This window comes from Cheilinus undulatus, linkage group 18 (assembly GCF_018320785.1).
Source record: "Cheilinus undulatus linkage group 18, ASM1832078v1, whole genome shotgun sequence".
Lineage (NCBI taxonomy): Eukaryota > Metazoa > Chordata > Actinopteri > Labriformes > Labridae > Cheilinus > Cheilinus undulatus.
In genome coordinates, this window is record NC_054882.1 from 36,260,607 (window position 1) to 36,271,390 (window position 10,784).

The window sequence follows — 10,784 nt, forward strand, 5'->3', positions numbered from 1 at the left end:
ATCTTTGGCATTTACTCCTGAATTTGTCTCTGTGTGGACGGGGCCTGAGTAGGAATACTCTGTCTCCACTGGGATTTGAACGTAGGAACTCCTATTTACTAAACAGTTACTTTGACCAACTACACAACTGCCCCACATCATAAGTGTGTTGAGATTTTAATGGATTGAAATTGGCCTGTGAACATCTTACTTTCCCTGTTCAGATAAGTCCACAGAAATGACAGCAACAATGTAAAGGAAAAAATAAAGAGACAATTCATTTTCAAAACTCTGACTTCAAATCTCTGATACCAAAAATGCCAGCCACGGAAGGAAACACAGACTAGGCCCCACTGGGATTTAGGTCTAGCATTCACTGAATACTAGACAGGCACTTAGACCAGCAGTTCATGAGACAGGCACTTTAAATAACTAAGCCACGATCAATTATCCTGTTCAGATAAGTCCACGACAGTGACAGCAATGTTGCATACGACATATCAAGAGGCACATCTTTTTCAAATCTCTGACTGCATAGGAGAGTGATAAAGGAAGAGGCACAGAGGTCTTAGGGCGCATCACGCTAGGGACACATGATGCCCACAGTGGACCTATGTGCAGATAGGCTTGTTTGGCAAGGTGCAGCACCAAGATCAAGACAGCACATGTGAGTGTTTTAGCGAAGGAAGAGGTCCTCCTTACTACTACTGGAGAACCCAGGAATAGGTACTTCTCGTCCCTGGGTGGGCTTGAACCACCATCCTCTCGGTTAACAGCCGAGCGCGCTGGCCAATTGCGCCACAGAGACATGCACACTCACCCTGGCATCTCAATGGCCTGGCACCTCATCCTGTGTACCTTAAGCCAGATTTCCAATGCATGAAAATTCCATCACTGTTGATCAAATCAAAGTGTCCCCTCAAATCCCACTGAGGAAGAGGGGATGAAGAGCTGTCGCATGAACATGGAAGGCAAATGACTATTCTGTGGGATCTGTAAAAGTCACTGTTGCTTTGTTTTGAACCTGTCAGCCTGGTCCAGGAAATTTGCCAATAGAGAACAACTCATCATAGGTACTGTTACCAGGTTTGTTTAAAATTCACCCTATCAAAGGTAAGTAAAGGTGCGAAGGCACTGCTGGGATTTGAACCAGGTTCTCCTGTTTACATGACAGGCACTTAGACCAACTAAGCCAAAGTGCTCCCAGGAAAAGGTTTTAACATCCACAGAAAATTGTTGCCACACTTGAAAGGTGCAAGGGGCCTTGCAGTCTCTTGTCAGAGTCTGAGGTTAGGGTTTCTGGTTGGAGCGTGCAGGCAAACCGCTGCTGTTGGAGTCAGAGGCTGTACATCCATTGCAGGACTAGCGTGACCTCCACAGCTGAATGGCCATAAACTCTTGGTGCTGGCACAGGTGGAAGATAGCTGCAAGGGGCTGATGCTGCTTGTGGATGGGGGGCTTCGTCTGGGTACAGCCCATCTTCACATCCTCCTGCTGCCAGTCTTACCCTTTCTCATTGGCACAAGGCTCCACAGAGAAACTTGGACCAAATCATCTTCCAAAAGTCTGCATCCCCCTGGCCTTTCATCTTGTGTTGCACAATTGTGTCCTACCTTTTCTGCAGAGTCGTTGTCCTGAATGAGGCATGTTGTCACTGCAGACTGCAGGACATGTTCGTTTCCTTCTCTTCTTCTTTTTGTTGATGTTGCTGGAGTTTTTTTCTATCCCTAGAGATATCCAAGTGTTTTTTTACAGTCTCTCGCCAGAGTCTAGGGTTTGACTTCTAGGTTGGTTACTGAAGTCATAAACTGCAAGTGGAGGAGGCTGCCGTTTGTAAATAGGCACTTAAACCTGGATGCTGCTTTTCTTCTTATGTTACAGGCGGAGGCAGAGACTTCTTATTTTTTCTGGAGGCTATAAAAGTTAGGCAGATGTTGTGACCATATGCAGCTATGTGGTGCTAAAGCTGCCTTCACAGGTGGCGGGTGAAGATGTTTTTTTCTGTTTCAGAATGGAGGCAGGCTGGTTGTCAGGAGGCTGGCAGATTTTTTTTTACTTAAGGTAGAAGATTTGAACGGGGTTGTTTGGACGAGCAACTTTCTGTCCTGGCAGTTGGTGGAGGAAGACTGTCCCTTGTTCTTTAGCCCAAAATGTGATTTCTTATGATGTCTAAAACTTAATCCTATAATTCTTAACCTTAAAACTATTATATTTACAATATTTACATTAAAATATTTACAAATACTATTGTAGAGACTGTAAAGACATTTGTTTTAGTTCTTTACTCTCTTTTTGGAGGGTTCTCTTGGCTACGGCTCCCCAGAAACATCCACATCATATAAGGGTGTCTAAACACCTACCCCATATGACACATTCACATGAATGAGTCCTGTCTCGTTGGTGGTCTTTGTGAATGCTGGTTGATCCATCCTCTCCCGCAGCTCTAACTTCATCTGAAGCCCCAGATCCTGGCTGAAGGGATCCTTTCAGCCATTCTGGTAGCTGCGTAGTTGTCTACCACAGCATGTTAGAACAACTAATACTCCTCCACTGAAAACCCATGGATCTTCAGTGGACTGTAGAGTATTGGAGAGGTGGAGGGCTTGGAACTGGGGAGCACAGAGACCTAAAGTTGGTCCCCTGGAGGATCAGCATCGATGAAATGGTGCTGAGGGGCAGAGGAGGTAGTTGAATGGATGACAGAGATCTGCTTCCTCTTCTTTGGTCGTCCAGCTCCTGGTACCTAGTGGTGGTGCTGGGAGTTGTCCTTCCCTCTCTTCTTTTTGGGGGGGTTCTCCGGGCTGCGGCTCCTCAGAAACATCCACGTCATATAGGGGTGGATAAACACCAACCTCATATGTCTCATCCACACGAACAAGCCCTGTTTCGTCCATGGTCTCTGTGAACGTGGGTCGGTCTCCAGTGGGCTATCATTATAGATTTGAGAGGTGGAGGGCTGGGGACTGGGGATGGCAGAGACGTGAGGTAGGTCCTCTGGTAGTGTAGGGGTCTCCGGCCTTTGGACCACAGCTGGGAGGTCAGCAGCATTGGGATGGTGCTGAGGGGCAGAAGAGGTGGTTGGACGGACAGCAGGGATTCGCCTCCTCTTTCTTGGCCATCCAACTTCGGGAGCTGAGTGGTGTTGAGGGGAGTCCTGGTCACTCCTGCAGCATGGACATCGGGTGGAAGCTCGAGGCTTTCCCTCTGCATGGCGTGCTGAGACTCTAGCCACCCGATAGTAGTTGTGGTCCCTGAGATGCGCTGGCACAAAACACTGCAACAAAACAGACCCAAACAATGTATCAGAAACACTGTAAACACAAACAACACATAATGATGTCGAATTAGCATTCCTCCGCAAAGGTGTAAAGATTCCCCAAAAATATTTATTTGAAAAGCTTTCAAAGTTTTAGATCATCCGTTCTTATGGCTTCGAGTTTTCTAGGATATCTAAATTAATGTTCATCTTTGCACAAGTTCATTTAAACCTACTACACATTCATATTAATGGTATATAAGAGTATTTAATATTTAATTTTTCATATTCATCAAATGACATGGAGGTTTGTCTTCTTTCCAATGCCACTGAGATTACGAACACATTGAAACAAGTGAGATAAAATAACAACACAGTCCAATCAGACATATTCAGTTTCTTTTGCACATCAGTCAGGTATTTTAGTATTTACTGATCCTTTAAAATGACCACAGTAAGGATTTTTATTTGAATAAATATGTTGAATTGTTGTGTTTTTCAGTTGAGGCTTTTAGACATTCAATTAAGTAAAAAATCTTAAAGACAATATAAATATTTTTATTTAATATGATCTATAAATGCATTAAGAGGACAATTTTACATGTTTATGCATTAAAAAGAAAACACAATGAGAGGTTCTTGTAAGCTTCTGTCTAATCAGTCTGTAAAACACGTGGGCAGCCCTGGTTCAAGTCCCATCTGTGGCTCCTTTGCTGCTTGTCTCTCCCCCACTTTCTAATCCCTGTTTGTAACTGTATCTCCTGATTGTCTCTCTAAACAAAGGCATAAAAGCCCCGAAATATGTCTTAAAATAAAAACAAAGGAACGCATAATGCCCTACCTGCGCTCTAGTCTTGTTTGGCAAGCTTCAGCACGTGTGACTGTTTGAGGGAAGGAAGAGGTCCATCTTACTAGTACAGAATAGGTAGTTCTCGTCCCTGGGTGGGCTCGAACCACCATCCTCTCGGTTAACAGCCGAGCGCGCTGGCCGATTGCGCCACAGAGACATGCACACTCACTTTGGCATCTCAGTGAAAATTTTGTTATAAGAGAACACCTTATCACAGGTACTGTTACCAGGTGTGATCAAAATTCAGGCTATCAGAGATAAGTGAAGGTGTGAAGGCACTGCTGAGATTTTAACCAAGGATCTCCTGTTTACAAGACAGGCACTTTGGCCAACTAACCCACAGCACCTCGAGAAAAGCAGTCTTTGGAGTTATGGATTCAAATATCTGAGTATCAAATCTAAAAAGAACCAAAGGTAAGCAGCCAACCGCTGTCCATCTCTACTGAGTTTTTTGCGTAAAGAGAAACTGCTTTCGGCACTCAGGAAAACACCTGCCACTGCAAGAAACTGAGACTAGGCACTGCTGGGATTTGAACCCAGGATCTCCTGTTTACTAGACAGGCGCTTTGACCAACTAAGCCACGATGCCACGATATGGACATGTTGCCACGAGACACAGAGCCTTTAATTGAATCAAATCAGCTTGTGACCATCTTGATGGTTTCCCTGTTCAGATACTTCCAAGACAATGACAGCAATGTTGTAAAGGAAAATTCAAGAGGGACATCATTTTCAAATTTCTGATTGCATAGGAAAGTGATAAAGTAAGCGTCACGAAGGTCTTAGGGAGCATCACGCAGTGGACACATAATGCCCACAGCAGTCTTGTTTGGCAAACTGCAAGCACCAAGCCAGCACGTGTGAGCCTTTCAGTCAAGGAAGAGATCCCCCTTACTACTACTTGAGAACCCAGGAATAGGTAGCACTCATCCCTGGGTGGGCTCGAACCACCATCCTCTCGGTTAACAGCCGAGCGCGCTGGCCGATTGCGCCACAGAGACATGCACACTCACCCTGGCATCTCAATGGCCTGGCACCTCATCCTGTGTACCTTGAGCCAAATCTCCAAGGCATGACTCATGAAAATTCCACCATTGTTGATCAAATAAGTTTCCCCTTCAATCCCACTGAGGCAGAGTGGAAAAAGGGCTGTCACAACTCCATGGCAGGTTAATGACTATTCCGTGGGATCTGTAGAAGGCACTGTTGCTTTGTTTTGAAACTGTCAGCCTTGTTCAGGAATTTTGTCATAAGAGAACAACTCATCGCAGGTACTGTTAACAAGTGTGATCAAAACTCAGGCTATCAAAGGTAAGTGAAGGTGTGAAGGCAATGCTGGGATTTGAACCCATGATCTCCTGTTTACAAGACAGGCACTTTGAGCAACTGAGCCACAGCGCCCCTGGAAAAAACAGTCTTTGGAGTAATGGATTCAAATATCAAATCTAAAACGAACCAAAGGTGAGCAGCCAACCTCTGTCCATCTCCACTGAGTTTTTTGCATAAAGAGATACTGCTTTTGGCACTCAGGAAGAAGCCCACCACAGTGGGAAATGCAGACTAGGCAGCGCTGAGATTTGAACCCGGGAGTTCCTGTTTACTTGACAGGCACTTTGACCAACTAAGCCACAGTGCCATGACCTGGCTGTGTCTCTCAGAGACACAGAGCCTTTAATTGAATCAAATCAGCCTGTGAACATCTTGGAAAATTAAAGAGCCACTAGTAGTATAGAATAGGTAGCACTCGTCCCTGGGTGGGCTTGAACCACCATCCTCTCGGTTAACAGCCGAGCGCGCTGGCCGATTGCGCCACAGAGACATGCACATTTATGTTGGCATCTCAGTGGCGTGCCACCTCACGCTGTGTACCTTGAGCCAAATCTCCAAACTGTACAGTTGTTTATCAAATCAAAGTTTCCCCTCCAATCCCACTGAGGTAGAGTGGAAAAATGCCTGTCACACTTACCTGGAATTACTGAAACGTACTTTTTATGATTGAAAAAAGTAATAGAGGCTGCCTTTGAGATTGTCGACAACATTGGCTATTTTCTTTAGTTACAAGTAACAGGAGAGATTCCCATCAGACGTCTCCCTTTCTACATTTACGGGAGGGATGCTTGACTCTCTTCCTCTGTCTTATCAGCTGTTGATATGGACAGGTGATTTACGTGACTTTGATGGGTAATGGAAGTTAGGGGAGATACTTCACTAGTTTATTTGTCATGGACAGCTTGCTATAGATCTAAAAATCTAAATTTGTATATATATATGTTTATGAGAGAGGGGAAAAGCCCTTCTGTTGTCTATTAAAGTCTGTATAGGACATATGAAGCAAACGTCACATGCAGACACATCATTTTTGTATGAACTTTAGAAATAAAGATCCACTGTGTTTTGTCACTGCTGCAGCCATGCAGCACCTTCATGTTTGTCTTTAGAAATGTGTTTAAATTTGACTACAGTACAGTCTTCACTTATAGTACCCGGTACAAATGGACCCCACCAAACAGTGATGTCAGGGGATAATTCACAAATTATCAGAGCATTTTTAGTCATACCGTAAATCCTCAAGTAATGACCGGGATTCAATCTGTGTTATATTGTGGCCGGGTGGAGTTTGACTGAAATGCTGTGTTTTTTTGTTTTTTTTTTAAAAAGAGGAACGTATATCTGAGGAATATGTTCTGGGGGAACACAAAAGAGTGGCACAATGTGTGCCTCACTTCACAAACAGGCACCCCGCCCCCTCCTAAACAATAACAGCATGTTAAAGCAGCTGCTCGAAACACTGGCAAACATCGCATAGCTCAACATGGGCAGTAGCGTGCAACATAATGTTACGCCTACAAGAAAACTTATCCCTGCTTTGAGTTATTTTACCTCACCACACCAGAGAGTCACGGAGAGAGAGGTGTGTCTTTGCGCGAGGCACACAGGTGAAGTCACAACTTGAGGACCTCTCAGAGACTTCAAACTCAAGTTGGACGGGCTTGATATTTCACAATTTCCCATAGTCTAAATGATGTTACATTTGAGTATCAATTAGCTTAATAATTCCTACTGTAGATACTCTAGTTCCCTTTGGTTGCTTAACAAGCCAATGTCTTTATTAACGTAGCGGTCTGATATGAGGCAGACGGATGGACAAGGATGGAGAGAGATGAGGAGAGAATGGTTAAAGTAGTTAAACACAATGCATGCTCTGTTACAGACTGTGAGAGTAAATAAAATTTAGTCAACAGGTTTATCTTAAACCATTTAACGTTAATGTGACCTTCTTATTAAGTTATTATCACTCTGTGTTTGAGGGAACAGAAGGATTTCTTCATTTACATGATAAAGATCAGTTAGGATGTGATTATACACGTGGATGTGCCTTAAAATGTTGGAAATATCTTACAGTTACACTGGTTATAATTGTTTTACATCAGGGTTATCCAAACAACGGCTCCTGGGTCAACTGTGTCCCTTTTTCAATAAATTTAAGGTTATTTCTATCTAATTAGTAAACATTTTATTCATTCACATAAACAAGACACTCTTTTTATGGTAAAATTAGTGGGACGGTTAAAAAACAGAATTCAAAGAAAAAACAAAACAGAAAAAATGGAATTTGGCAAAAATAAAATGGATTTCATAGGGCCCTAAAAGAGTAATGGTTAAAATCTATTCATATGTCCAGCTGCTGAAGTTTTATTCTCAGTGTTATGTTATTTGCTTTGGATGAAAATATGAGCTGTTAACATGGCTCAGACAGAGAATTTTAAAAATAAAGGCCTGGCTCTAAATAAAGAGCAGACTTCTTAGAAAGGCCTGGTGCCCTCATCAATTTTGTAAATAAGGGCCTCGGTCTTTATTTCAGGATTTACGGTTGTCTTATTGATGAAATAAACACTAGTATGGTCATAAATATGTGATATTTCTGAAAAACATTCACAGCTGTGACAGTGTAGAGTTGAGAGCTCCTTTTTATTATTGTATAGGGGTGCCAGCCAGGTCTCTCTCCTGACATACACTCCTGATCAAAATTTTAAGACCAGGTGGAAAAATTGCAAAAATTTGCATTTTGCACTGTTGGATCTGAAGAAGGTTCTGAGTAGAGCTTCAAAATGCAAAAAGAAGAAATGGGAATGAGACCAAAAAAACAAATTGAGGAAGCAATTTATTGAAAACAACAATTAAACTGATATAGGCTGTTCATGCTTATGCTTACATCAAGATCATTGATTACTGTGCTCTAAATTTTTCTATCTTTTTGGTGCATTTTACTCATTCTATTTGCTTTATTTTTCAGTTGTAGAGGCAGGTATGGTCCATCTGCAATAAGCTGCAGCACAGGGGAGAGTAGTGTCCATAAATGTTAGTGGTGAATCGGTTTGATGGAGTATTGGTATGGAAGTCAGAAATACCTGCTCATTATGCAGACATTGCCCTCCATATTTGGTTGCCTGTTGTTGAGTAAGCTGACTGACATGCTGTCGTCTTGTCTGTCAAGTGTTCTCTGGCCTGAAGCAGTGAGCCCTCCGTCTTGTCAGTCAGGTAGGCTGCGCTCACTGACAGGCTGCTGGCTGCGATTAGATGGCTTGTATCACACTCGTTCCCCAGTTATAAGCTCAAGATTTTACAGACGTCTTCAAACAGCCGTGCTGGAAGTCTCAAGTGCCAAATATGGGTAAATTTCTCCCTAAATGACTCAAAGTCAGAGAGCCCCCTGCTGCGAAGACAAGGAATTATTTATGAGAAAGAAACAGGCCATTAAGCATAAATTTCTTACACTCTTTTAACATTATGGTTGACAATTTGGCTGATTTAAACGAAATACCGACCCCCTAAACAAAAAAAATCCATATAATTACTAACCTGAAAAATACTGATAAAGGTAAACAGTGAAATAATTCAATGCAGAGTTATATAATTAATGCTTATTTGTGTGACTTGCTATTTTTATTTCTCTTGGTATTCTTGGCACTTCTTAGTCACACTCTGCACAACCCTATCATCACAAAACACCTTTTTAGGCTGCTCTATTGATGGTAAACAGAGGTCTAGCTGTGTATTCATGGCATTCCTGTTTGAAGCTGTAATCCAAGTAATCCAAATAAGCTCTTTTTCACAGTATTGCTAGAAACACAGAAGCAGAAAAAAGGAAAGAAATCTGCCAAGAGTCAGACTTGATAGTTGATTTTTCTTAAAGACCTTTGCTATTCTTATCTTTTGTAGAAAACTTTGCAGGATATATATGTCTTAAAGATAAAGGATTTCCTATCTTAGTTCCTTCAAAAAACATGTTATTGCTTATGCTTTGTGGTAAATTATAAATATAGTGAGCATAGTAATGAGTCTGACCAGGCTAAATCATGTGTTAAAGTTTTAATCTTTCTCTCTTGTAGATAAACTTTTGGTCTACATCTAACTAAAGAGTTTTAAATGCAACCATAAGCAAATGTTATTGTGTGCTGTTGTTTGAGAGATTATTTTCCCTGAAACAAGTGGGATCCTGTTTGCATTTAACATCTCTGCAATGCACAGTGCGTGAGTGAGTGACCCAGGGTCTGCATCACTGAGCAGACTGACAGCTTACAGATTCAATCATTGTGTTTGTCATTTTTCTAAAAAATGTTCAGAACTCAGAAGATAACTGTGAGAAAGAAATGTTGTCTGTAACATGCTCAGTGCATTTTACTTAGCTTATTGGAGTGGGTGAGTCCCTGACTTAAAACGACACAGATACAAACAGACACATGATGTTAACGAAGTGTGAGCTCAGGTTGAATAAACATACTGAATGTTGGCTATTTTCTAAATCATACGTTCGAAACTTTACCTTCATTTTGGACATCTGCTCCTCTCTTTGCTGAGCGTTTCTTCCTTCAACTTTTTGCCGTGGCCTCGGCATGTACCAAAGATTGCGTATTGAGGTCCAGAGCATTCACTTCATCCCCAATTCCCCACATAGACTGTAGAAAGAATTTGACAAAGCCTTTGTGACGTCAACCTTTTGCATACAATAGGCGGACTTAAACAGCTGTTGAAGCCAGTCCACATTGAAATCACGGTCTCAGCAATTTCAATATGGAAAACAGCTTTTAACGCTTGTTCAGACCAAGCGCTAACCTCCGGTCCTGAAAATGAAGCCGATGCGGAAGTGCAAAAATTGCAGTACAGCGAGTGTCCACTTGAGGCTGGCTGCAGGAACACCAGAAGTCCTGTCTAGACACCTCTTGAACAGCCAGTTTTTACACTAGAAATAAACTGGTTTACAGCCTGGCTGAAGAAAACAACAAATGTGTCTCATTAGCTAATGTCTTCATGTGCTCCCACTGAACGGGGGGTGAATTTTTTTGTACCACAATCGTTTCGATTATATTTTGGAAAACCCTCACTCCACACTGATTGGCGCGTCTCATTTGATTGACAGATAGCTCCAAAGGCAGAAGCTATATTTCTGTCAACCAGAATGCTAGCTAGCTAGCTGACAGGAAGTCGAGCTTAGTGGGCGGGATGAGACCGTGACTTCAATATGGAAGCTACCGCGGATTGTCGTCAAGAGCTGTTTCAGTTCGCCTTTTGTAAGCAGACAGCTGATGTCACACAGGGTTTGTCCAATTCTTTCTACAGTCTATGGTTCAGATGGGACTTTCAGCATTCCTGCAGCCAGCCCCAAGTGGACATTTGCTGTATTGCAATTTTCTGCAATTT

General features: G+C 42.4%; 5 non-coding genes across 5 annotated transcripts; all 5 read right to left on the reverse strand.

Moving 5' to 3' along the window:
* Positions 1-713: 713 nt before the first annotated feature.
* trnan-guu lies at positions 714-787 on the reverse strand. The gene has a single exon. It is a non-coding gene; the product is annotated as a tRNA-Asn (tRNA).
* A 3,381-nt stretch (positions 788-4,168) lies between these two features.
* trnan-guu lies at positions 4,169-4,242 on the reverse strand. The gene has a single exon. It is a non-coding gene; the product is annotated as a tRNA-Asn (tRNA).
* A 358-nt stretch (positions 4,243-4,600) lies between these two features.
* On the reverse strand, positions 4,601-4,674 carry trnat-agu. Its single transcript has one exon. It is a non-coding gene; the product is annotated as a tRNA-Thr (tRNA).
* A 338-nt stretch (positions 4,675-5,012) lies between these two features.
* On the reverse strand, positions 5,013-5,086 carry trnan-guu. The gene has a single exon. It is a non-coding gene; the product is annotated as a tRNA-Asn (tRNA).
* Positions 5,087-5,830: 744 nt separating this feature from the next.
* On the reverse strand, positions 5,831-5,904 carry trnan-guu. Its single transcript has one exon. It is a non-coding gene; the product is annotated as a tRNA-Asn (tRNA).
* Between the last annotated feature and the right edge of the window lie 4,880 nt (positions 5,905-10,784).